Genomic DNA, 12,791 nt, shown 5'->3' with positions numbered 1-12,791 from the left:
ATGACAACTAATTGAGAGTCTTCGTGGATGGCCTTCAAAAATCAAGCGCCACTATGTGGCAATCTTGAAATTTGTAGGGAAATTTTGACAATGCGTTCATGAATTGTGTATGAGTGTGAATGTGAGTGTGTATGTTTGTGTATGTGCGCATGACGAATCGAACAAACTGAAAAGGACGCTGAATTCACGGTCATGTTGTCACTGTAGTAACCACATACCAAAATTTAATATCGTCGTTATTGTCACCCCTAAATAAAAATGCTTCCTATATACTGGAATTCTACAGAATCTAGTTAGACTGAAAATCCATCTCTCCTTCTCTAACCAATAAATCATAAGCTGGTTTCTTCTCAAGAGTATAATTATTTGGACATCGTAGTATTGACGCACAAACGTCTGGTGTTGTATATACACTTGTTTACAAGATGCGAATAATTTTGCGCATTGATTCATCGTCCTTAACCATCCACAAGAGTCGACGCACAACAAACACACGAAATTAAAGCAAGTCCAAATGCTACAACCGAGGAGCCAAGTAAACATACCAGAGTCACATTATTTAGCACTTTCTCTCATTCATTCCCAGGAATCACCATATTCACGTTTATATCAACCAAATACATATCTCTTACTGGACAAACTTCATTTATAGCCACTTTACGCATGGCCGAATCGCCTCCTTTCTGGCTTAGGAGTGCGATTTCGGTACCCATTCATCGATGCGTATAAGTAACAATGATACAGTAATCACAAAACTTTCTCTAAACTATATTTACCACTTCACTTAAAATAATCATGATGACACAAAATAAATTGATTATCATGCCCACAGTCACGAGATGCATACAATAAACGAGCGATTTAATTAGATTAACTCATTGTATGCTGACTGAGTGATAATAATGCCGTTTTGGTAGAGTTAAATGTTTTCCTTATTATACTGACGAAATAATAAGGTTCAGCCATACCTACTAGTATTCAGCAAACACTCTACTCTCCTTATTGGGGTTCAATTTACGTAAAATCATTTCCGGAAATATGACTTTTGATTTCCCATTTCGACTTTTTGCGTCATAATACAAATAAATAGTACAGACTGTATCATCTATTTATCATCTTTCTTTCTTTCTTTCTTTCTTTCTTTCTTTCTTTCTTTCTTTCTTTCTTTCTTTCTTTTTTGTCTGGAGTACACTGCCTTCAAATTTCTGCTGTATACTGATGTAAAGTCATAAACTCTGATCAAAATGCAATCTCCGATTGCGCATATAGTTCCTTTAACAAAAGAATACCAGTTTTGTACAGCAGTGTTGATAAGTTATTATCAATATTTGTCACGATTTCCAATCTTATTGAGTACTTTCACTTGAAGGACAAAACAATCGAGCATGCCAGTTAACGGTCAAATTATTCATAGTTTTCATTGCTGGCATTACATCTGTCAATTCAGTTTCTTTGTTTTCTTTTTGTTTTCACGGAATCTACCAGGTTTTACAACAAATAGAAAATCAACTATTTAGGACGTCGAGTATAACATTGTGATCAAGTGGGATTATAGTGGTAAAAGGTGTATAAGACAGCCGAATATACCTTGGAGGGAAACGTATTACCCCAAAAAGGAACATTATCACATTTTCATTTTAAAGTGGCGTAGGCGACTAAGAACCTTTAGAAGTACAAAATCCAACAGTTCAATCTGCAGAATACAAATTTGATGGGATAGTGCAATTCAGGTAGCTCTGAAAGCATATTTTAAGATTGGAATCATGTAGTCACAAAATGTAATCTCTTGTAGCGCTCGACCTTATCATCGTAAATTTTCAAAACATCATGTTTAGTAAAGAACATCGTAATAATTAGTAATCAGCATAAAATAAAGGACATCACAGCACGATGTCCGTTGATAAGGTGATACATTTTAATAAATGGAATAAGACGCAAAATCTATAATGACACTACAATGTGAGAACGTGCGCGTTCGTGTGCGAAACACACACACGCAGAAAGCGTAAAGGGGGCTTTTGTGGGCTCGCAGTCAGAAGTCCCGGATGGAGTAAAAACGATTTGTCGGTCACAATGTAACCGGCTATTCATTACCATGATTAATTGGATACATTTACACGTTATTTGCATACCAGTGCCCGATAATGTTTCGCTCCGGTGGTCATCATCTCCTCGCGAATGGACGCTAACCGGGAAAAGTTCATTGCACCTGACCAATACCACGCTTTGCTTGTTTTTGTTGTTTCGGTTTTTTTTTTCTCCTGATGAGATTGGTGAAGCCATAGAGGGGCATAGTAAAATATGAAGAGGCAGTCAACATGACTATAGGCTTGTGTTATCGAGGCATGGCTGTGCTATGCGACATGGGAGGGCTGTCAGTCGAAATGTATCCATCGCGCGAACGTCTACAGAGGGAGAAAGAAAAAAGTGAACGTATCCCAATTTATCTTAAATTATTGTTTGTTTGTTTTTCATATTTCAAATAACAAAAAAAAAAAAATCGTGCGAGGATATACCTGGCTTGATATGTCTACTTGTTTGTGATATATTGTGGGTTTTTTTTTTTTTGTTTTTTTGTTTTTGCTTGTTTTTTAAAATGGGGGTTGCTTTTATGGCAACGAAGCAGTGTTTCTTTTTTTTTTCAAATTCCTTTGAATTAGATTTTACTTCGTTTGTATATCAAAAACAAGAATAAATCCAAAATCTTTATGTATCATTCCTGACATACATACTCAAAGTGTTCCTTGGCTCTGACTCGGGTTATACACAAAAGCATCACACTTCTCATGATCAGAAATTAAGAGTGATTGGCGAACGTTTGAACGTCAAATAAATCATGTTTGTATAGTCGTGTAGGCCATCGTATTTACGACTCAATTTCTTTCCCCTCCTAATCCACGCTTTCAAAGCTCGAGGGAAGAAAACAAGAAAGAAAAACAAAAAGCAATTCGGAACACCCAGACGTAAATCAGTATAATACAGTGCGTATCAAAGAAAAAGTAATCCAAGTTTAGAGGGCTTCTGTTTTATAATTGTCAGCTATAGTAGAGAGCGCAATGTTGGTTGAGAGGAAAGGTCAACTCTTCCTCTTTCCATTGACACCTAATCATGTTGACAAACATCATGCATGCCTGAGCACATGAACTTTAAAGACAACAATGACAAATTGAACTTTTTCCAAGTTTGAGCGTTATTGTTAAGGAACAATGAATGTCTCACTAAATGGATGAGATCTGTCAAATGAAAGTGGTCAAATTAAAAGGCCAGCCTGCACGACTGCAGATTCGTGTTTAGGGTTTTTCTAACCTTTTTATGGTTCATAACCTTCAACATGGCCACGTTGTCGAAAGCTTTGTCCTTCCTATAAAGGCTAAACCATTATCCATTTTTCTCTCTTCATATTCAAGACATGGTTTGTCGCTTTGAGATATGTGTTGAATGTGAACAGAGAAAAATGGACTGTGTGGGTTGGCCTCTGTGGGCTTGACCAAGGTATTGAGTGGTCATATTAGAGGTTATGAACCATAAAATGTTAAGCACAAACCCTTAACACAAACCTGCATTCGTAAAAGCTGGCATATTTGACCACTTTCATTGACAGATCTCATCCAAGCAGTGAGACATGCATTGTTCCTTCACAATAGCACGCAAAATTGGAAAAAGTACAATTTGTCATTATTGTCTTTAAAAATCATGTGCTCAGTCATATATGACACTTGTCAACATAATTAGGTACCAATGGAACCCCAAGAGGAAGAGTTCTGTGCTCTCCATAGCTGATAATTATGAAATAGTAGCCCTCCAAAGTTCGATTACCTTTTTTTTTTTTTTGATACGCACTGTTTATTTTTGAAGTGCAAACTCCCCTAACTTTAACCATACATGGGAGGGCTGGGAGAGAACTTTTCCACCCCCGCTTTAGCGAATGGTTGTTTCAGTGTCATAAACTTGAATATTTGTATTTGCTCAATTATGAATTTATGTTTGTCTTACGTTGATGATTTCTGTCTTGCCCTCTTCTGGTAAGTCTTGGTAAAGATCGTCTAGAATACACATCTGACTCTGAGAAGAAGAAGAGAAGAAGAAGAGGAGAAGAAAAAATACACATTTTATACGAGACATTGTTGACAAATAGGTGCAGAAATACTGAGACAGGAGAAGGAATACAGGCAACATAGACAGGGAATAAAGAATTTTAAGATCTGATCCAAGATGAATAGACAAATGAACATGAGACAGAGACTGAAAGGCCAGAATTAACAAACGTCGTTTATTAGTCCATAGATTATGCAAATTTCGACTGCGTTAATGCGCACGACATATCGCGTACGCCAACAGACATCAAGTGCTGCTGATGCGTGCAGGTGCAAATTATGAATATTTTGCATAATGTTCAAAGGGTGTGTACAGTTCTGGACGAGGTGAGGATTTAGCTTTTAACATTTTGAGAGATATTCAGAAACCACTCTATGAGATGTCAACGAGCATGCATTAAGGGGCATCAAATATATTGATGAAAATCGGTTTTGAAATGGCTGAGATATCCAAAAACAAGGTGAAACAAAGAGATCCTAATAAAAGGCATGGCCTGTAGTCTTTTATTATGATCACTTTTTGGATATCTCAGCCATTTGAAAACCAATTTTCATCAAATAAATGTTGAATCCTTCTCGAAATTACATGTTCTTTCATATTTCATAAGAGGTTTCTCATTATCTCACTTAGATGTAAAAAACATGAATCCCCACCTCAACCAGTACTGTACAGCCCCTTTAAGTCCGTACACTCTGATTATCTAAGCCACAATTTTTTTTTTCAAAATATCTTTGGAAGATCCGGACAAAGCAGGGGCGGATCCAGGAATTCCGTCAAGGGGAGGCGCCTTTACACAATAAATGGGGGGGGGGGGTGCCCCCACACTTTTTTTCTATTTATTTCTTTTGTTTTAACAAAAAAAAATAATAATAATAAAGAGGAGGCGCGTGCTCGGTGGGCGCCCTCCGGATCTTCAATTGCAAAGAAATTAATGAAGGAAATGAGTCTGATGAAAGCGAGAGGTTACGATCTCAATATTGTGAGCATATCATGAAACAACAGTTATCTAAAAGGTTCTTTTTCTGCGCTATGTGGCACAACTTCTACTTTGCTGTAAAGTTTTCTTGACATTTCTTTGTCTGTTTGTTGTTGCTGTGCTTATAAAACCGAATGGTAGTACTACTATGTTGCATGATCCGTCAAATTAAGACACATCCTACCTTTGCATGGACTTGATAGATAAATGGTTATCCATGCAGCCAAAATATTTGTTTGGTTGCTAATCGTTTCTTGAAACGTTTCTTTGTTTCATTCGAATTCGCTATATTGCAATGTCGTATATGAAACGGGTGACATAATTACACCGTGTATACATTACAATAAGTTGACATATCAAGATTTGGAACACTTATTCTTATATCTGTTACATTCATCATTAATAATGTACATCAAGCGTTTTACAGGTGGAAAACTAACGGGAGTCAGCAGAAGTGTATGGAAGACGAGAGATTTAGAGAGACGGAATATCAAACATAATATGATTCATACAGATGTGATTTTGATAACTAACTACTGCAAGAAAAGAATGTGAGAAAACGTTCTTCAGTACATTTCTTTTATTATGTTTATGGAGGAGAAAATGAATGAATTCCTGATTTCTTACCACTTGCGTTCTCTTCTGAACTTCCCTATGATTCTCCTGGTTCGGATCATAACTTCTTTTTCCTGCAAAGGTAAATTACAGAACGATGAGAAGAAAATGAAAGACTGCGATTTTGGTTCTAGAAAATCAAAGAGATGTCAGTCATTATGGTCAAGATAAATTCTCTCGGAAACGTAGCATTATCTAATGTATAACGAAAGTACTAAGTATTTCAAAAATATAATAATAATTACGAGAATTTTGACTGAGATAGACAATTCATTGGCAGCCATCAATACATGACTCATAAAACTATACATTAATCGTCTAGTATAGCATTATAGTGCCAAAAATAACCTTAAAAAGCGATTAGAATATTCAGATGTTCTAACAACTGTCTGCTGAATCATGAAGAAAAAATTATAGAGTTGATCACAGGGCCGGCAAAGCGTTTTCAAAAGTGTGTGTGTGGGGGGAGGGGGCACTTCCGGGTTTCATGAGCTAACAATGAAAAAAGAAAGGTCTTCAGCGCAACTTCTGGTGCCACTTCCGGGTTTCTTCAGCTGACAAGCAAAAAAAAAAAAAGAAAAAGGTCTTCAGCACAAAAACATTTAACCTTACCGCGCTCACGTGTGACTTCAAGGTCTCGATCTATTTCTTTCTGGTGCCACTTACACACTTCCGGGGTAAAAAAAAAGTGGGGGGGGGGGGCAAAATGGTGACACCTTATGTATTCCTTTGTATGGTCCAAAAAAAATTTGTTCCGCCGGTTTCGCCGGCCATGGATCAGTATCATAGGTAGACGCCACTACATTCCCGGGCATCACAAAATTGTATAAGCCATTTAATCTATTTGTAAATATCACCAAAGTTGTTAGTGGCACTATACATTTTTAAAGCGTTTCCTATTGTAAGCATCATCACATTGTGCGTGTAACAACTTCGGGCATTGTTTTAGACACTTTTTAATAGTATCACTTCATAATACATGTAGTTGGAAATCTTCCCTCGTTGGCAATGATTGTTTCTACGTTTATTGGCTTACTGCAGGGCCATACCGCAGGAGGGTCACATCATACTTATTACCCCATCACCAATTAATTCATCTATACCAGAGAGACGAAGTAACCCAATCATCTTGTCTGAAGATGTACGCCCCTATCGGAGATTCGAACCTGCGATCTCTTGTTTAAAGAAGAATGAAACCCAAACATGTGAACTGAGAAAATGCAAGAATATTCAACATATCTTTGCTTTTGTAGCATAGTGAAAGAGCACTTGACTCACCTCTTTCAGATAGAAGGGAAAATGATATAATCCTAGGTATGTCATTTACAAGTCGAGGGAATGTGTACTTTTCATTTTTTTTTTTAAAGGGATAGTACAGTATTGGTTGAGATGAGAATTGGGCTTTTAACTTTTTTGCGAGATACCAAAAAAACACTTGTGATATAGTACAGAGTATACCATTTTAAGAGGAATTCAAAGTTTATTGATGAAAATCGGGTTTGGAATGAATGAAACGTCAAAAAACAAAGTAAAACAAAGCAAACTTAATAAAGTGTGGGTCCCACACTTTATCAGAATCGCTCTTTTTTGGATATCTGAGCCATTTCAAAACTAATTTTCATCAAATAAACGTTGAATTCCTCATAGAATGACATGCTCTTTCATATTTCATAAGAGGTTTCTCATTATCTCACCAAAAAATGTTACAAACCTGAAATTAGGTCTCACACAAAACTGTACGATCCCTTTAAAGAAATTTTGTGGATTTCTCTTCATATTTTCTATGTATCATTTTCCATACATGATGTCACCAACTGCGCTAGTCTTCTCATCCAGCGACGGCTGCAAAGAAACTTGAAAAACTCTGAATTTTTGAACGGATTCTCCAATTTTCCTCAAGCTTTCACTGACATGACTGATGTGTTCTTCTAATATGGCTGCATTCACTCAATCCACATGTATGTTTAGGATTCATTGCCTTTTAATAGGCCTCAAGAGCCCTGTACAAAATAAGTAGGGGACGTATAGTGCCAAGAATGTATAGTGAAATCACTGGTGAAACAAGTACAAGTATTTCCCTCATCCGGGAGAGACCAAATCATAACCTCGCTACCAGGAGCAAATTCAGCGACCAGACTCGTGGCTGAGGAGAGTTTCGGGGGCGGTTCCGGTCGCTTTGCTCTTGGAATCACTGGACAGCATAGCGACTCGGACGCGCCTCCAAATCCCTCCAGATGTACGACTATGGCGACTGCGAGTATTTCCTCCAAGTGTGGGCTTTTAGGGCGGACGTCCACTTGGGCGCGGACAAGCTCCGGAAGGGTTGCGGAAGCAAATTTTGTCATTTCGGCATCCTGTCCGCGACAGACGCGGAATAACTTTGTGAATCGGCTTGTCCTGGGACATTCCTAGGACTGTCCGCGGACTGTCCGCGGACTGTCCGCGGACTGACTGCGGACATTCCTAGGAATCACTCCGGAAGAGCGCGAAATACCTCGGAATATGCTAATCGTAGCCGGGCAGCGCGGAAACATCTAGGATTACACCAGGAATGAACGCGGACAATCAGGATGCCTTCCGGACAACACAAGTTAGGCATGCGGACAAACTGCGGACAATACCAGGAAAATGGAAAGGTATACATTTGGCACTGACTTTGACTTTTCCTCATTTGACTGTAGCCGTCATTGATGTTCCTTGTTGTGATTCCGCAGTAGCTGCTGATATTATATATGATTGGTCAATATTATTTCATAAATGTGACCACCAAAAGTCGAAGAATAGGATTGTCTGCATGTCGACTGACGACTCATTTTTTGTTATAGTTTTTCTCATCTGGGAAGACAATCTTTTTTCTGCCTACTGTCACATGGATGATATATTCGCAAACTTTTTGAACCATATATATATATATATATATATATATATATACATAAAAATGTAAATGTATATACATTATATATATATATATATACATATATATATATATATATATATATATATATATATATATATATATATATGTTGATAAGGTAGTCCACGTATTGGCAAGATAAAAAGATAAGTAACAAAACTGCAACAAAGTTAATGCTGTATTCACCAACGGTTTATTTCTTCACAAGAAATAAACCGTTGGTGAATACAGCATGAACTTTGTTGCAGTTCTGTTACTTATATATGTATATGTATATATATATATATATATATATATATATATATATATATATATATATATTATACTAGTATACATATTCTTTATTCCCTTTTTCTAGACCTGTGCTTTATCCATCTTGAAGTATATACATGTTTTGTCTGATACTTCTGCAGAGCATGCCAAAATGATCCTAATCATTAAATTTGTTCTTCTTTCTCTCATTTTTACCCTTGTACATCTCTAACTCTCTCTTATTTTGATCACTTTTGAACATTTTGCAATGATTCAAGTCCGAGAGGTTTTTTTTTTCATGCTTAGAGCTTACTAGCCTATTGTCAATGAAGTGTAAAAATGGGGAAATATTTTTAACCTACTTTAATTTACTTTTTTTTTGGGGGGGGGGGTTCAGCTGGGCTGTCAAATTGGACAATCGAGTTTATTTGCAACAAAAACAAAAAGAGAAGATAAAATCATTAGGTAATAACAACTACGAAAATCATTCAAGTAAAGAATATTTCTGGAACGATTTGTGATGCTAAATGTGTACTTAAATATAATTATACACTCAGCAAAAAAAGAAAGAAAGACAGAAATACTTTTTCGAGTTCATAATTTATTGCTTTTTCTCTCATTTCACTTGAATTTTGAATTGACAGAAAATTCTTCATTTTCCTCCATCATCTTTAGCTTTCATTGTTATTTTGGGCTTCAAAGATATTACATTGTAATGAGACCACAGGTATATCTTTGCAATTGAATTCATGCCTTTTAGTGTGATGAATTTGTCTTTTGTTCTAATATGTTGTATCATTAGAAAGCATTTACGTATGAATAACAGCTTGTTCATGTTTATATAATACATTAACATTTAGCTAAAAATTCTATACTTTGTTCTTCTGAGTGTACTTCCACCTACTTTTGTGATTTTTCAGCTGGACTGTCACATGGGACAACCTAGTTTGTTTGCAAATAAAATACGAAAACAACATAAAGGAAAATGTACCATAGTAAGAAATAGGAACCAGGGAAGTCACTCAGATAAAAAATAATTTCTGAAAAGATCAAAACAACATAAACTTACTAGGAAGTTAGTGGGCTGATTACACTTCTTTCTGGTTGCTTTTGGCACAGTCTCTTATACTACCTTCTTCTTTGCCTTCTGGGACCGGAAATTCCTTAGATTTACCTGTTCTTCATCACTAGACGAAAGGTGTGCCTGTGATGGGGATATTTGCATGGGGGCCTCACCTCCCTTCTTGCTCATTTTGCGTTTCATTGGCATGCCGCTCGCGGAAAGTGTCGACATTTTCGTGTCTGGATCGCAAAATTTCCGCATCGGTTCCGGACACTTGCATATATAGATCCGCATCGGCTCCGCGCTGTCCTAAAACATTCCTGGTGTCTTCCGCTTTCATTCGGGAAGCTTCCCCACACCGCGGGATTCTTTCCGGAGCGTGTGCGGAAGGAGCGGAAGGGTTCCGGACAAGCGGGACATCCTCAGGACATCGTCAGGACAAGTCGCCGAATGTGTCAGGAAGTTCATTTCCGCATCCAAATTTTGGTCTCGATCAAAATTTGGACGCGGAAATTTTTCTCTCTCCGGAAGGTGCGGAAACGCCCGGACATGTTTAGGACAGTGAGCGGACACGATCAGGAACGTGCGGACAGGTTGCCGAAGGAGTGCGGAATACCAAATTTGCATTCCGGGTCTTGTCCGCGTCTTGTCCGCGCCCTAGTGGACGCCTGGTCTTATGCGCAAACACAAACCCTTGAACTCACAACACAAGCGAGGTCATTGCTTGCACATATGAAAATGCATACATGCATATATTCATACACATACACTCATGTTGAAACACAAACACGAATGAAAAAACTCCTTGCGCTTTCACAGGACTTGTCATATAAACAGACATGATTAAACCCCGTATCTTACAGTTCAAATGGCTCTATAGGTCTCACAAGTGAAAATAGAATTGAGTAGCCCAAGCTCCAATTACTTCTCCGTACCAAAGATACTGAAAAATAATCCACACAAGCTTGTCAAAAAGTGATTAGGCGTAGTTGATGAGAGTAAATCCCTCTGGACACGCTTTCTTTTGAAATTTAGGGAAACTACATTTCTTTCGGCTTAGATTCAGCCTTTCTTCAAGGACCTCTGAGCAAAATGAACTTCTCTTGCAAATGTCAGGACTGGAGTGAAATAAATTGGTCTACTTAGATAAGATGAAACACGAAAGGTACTGAATCGTTCGTGTATTTTCTATGGTGTTTTTTTTTAATATTGTACTTTTCACATATTGTGTGTCAGTAAAGGAGAATTACCTACTGATGTGAGACCTCCAGGGCTAAGATTGTTAAGATCCACACCAGTTCATTATATCACAATGATGGCGTTGTATTGAACAAGATTGTTTTGAAAAAAAAAAATGAATTTCGAAAAACACACTGAAGGATCCTTGGTCGAATTGCGAAGCGATGTCGGTATTGACATCAGTTTCTGCACCATCTCTCATAACCATACCAAGATAGGGTGATGATCGTTATTCCAAAGGTTTGTTATTCGGAAAAACACAAATTCCCCATACCTAAAGCTGTTCGCTAATCAGAAAATAAAATAGAGTTCCGTTAATCCGAACATTAAATTTGTGGCATTATTTCGAAGGTTCGTTAATCCGCAGATTAATTAAGGTTCGTTATTCCGGATGTTCCTTTATCCGATAATAAAAAAAAGGTTCGTTATTCCCGAAGATTCGTTAATTCGAAAATGACATAAGGTTCCTTATTCTGAAGGTTCGTTCATACGAACATCGAAAATGGGAATCAAGGTTCGTTAATCCGAAAATGAAACGAACGTGCATACCTACGAATCTTCGGAATAACGAACCTTCGGTATAATGAACTGTAACCACTAGTGGACAAGGATAATTTGTCTCCTTCATACTCACGTGAACAGAGTAGCGTACACCTTACCGACGAACACTGGTCACAACTTGACCTCTTATTCACCAAGTTATCTGCGAAAACATAAAAATGTAGATAAACTTCTGATTTAATAAAAAAAAGTCAAAGAATCATTTAACGAATTACAGGGCATCGAAATCTACATTGTAAAAATAAATGAAGATTGCACCTCTTTTGTTGATTAAATAGAATAAACAGAGGGTGAAATTTTCATGGCGTCCCAATTTTACTCTGCCAGGAGTGAAATATAATGGGTACATGCATTGACCCTGTTCATAAACAATCAAAGCCAACCTTCTTTATAGATTTTTTTTAACTTGTAGCTGTATATTGCTTATACACTTTGTTCAAAATGGTAATCAGCCATTGGAATTATACATTGAACTTCGCTTGCTAGAGGTGATCAGTCAAGTTCACAGATGAATGGATTTTTTTTTGCAGTTGACTGTAGAATTAGTCGTAAAACTACGAGTGAAAATGTAGTTGCAAAGTGTACTAAGAACAAAACAAAAGAAGGCGTTCGGGACTACTAATGATAATTCTCCTAACTCAATCACAATCCCGGACATAATCATTGTAACATGATAACGAATATTTGATGATACACTTTTCCCAATAATCTATAATTATGAATACATGTGTGTGTGAGTGTTTGTGCGTGTGATCGCACCATTAAGTCAAATATACATAGAAAACAGTTACTATTATACAAACGTCCTTCACCTTGAACCCTTTTCAATGAGCCAGTTCGCAGTTCCACTTTGCGCATGAGCAGGAAAAAAGGTCATTCGTACCAACAGGCATGTTGATTTTTAAATTCACTGGGATAAGCATATGTGATGTAATGATTATTCATTCTTTGTGATCTTTATAAATGCTTCTCGCCAACACATCCACCTGACAGCAAAAGTGGTATTCATTGGTATTTTAAATTATCAATGGAAAGAGATTGTTAATCATACATTCAATGCAAAATAATGAAATGGA

This window comes from Diadema antillarum, unplaced genomic scaffold, assembly GCF_040938485.1.
Source record: "Diadema antillarum isolate AM-2024a unplaced genomic scaffold, OU_Dant_1.0 scf00000172, whole genome shotgun sequence".
Taxonomy (NCBI): Eukaryota; Metazoa; Echinodermata; class Echinoidea; order Diadematoida; family Diadematidae; genus Diadema; species Diadema antillarum.
Note: the sequence above shows the minus strand (reverse complement) of the source record.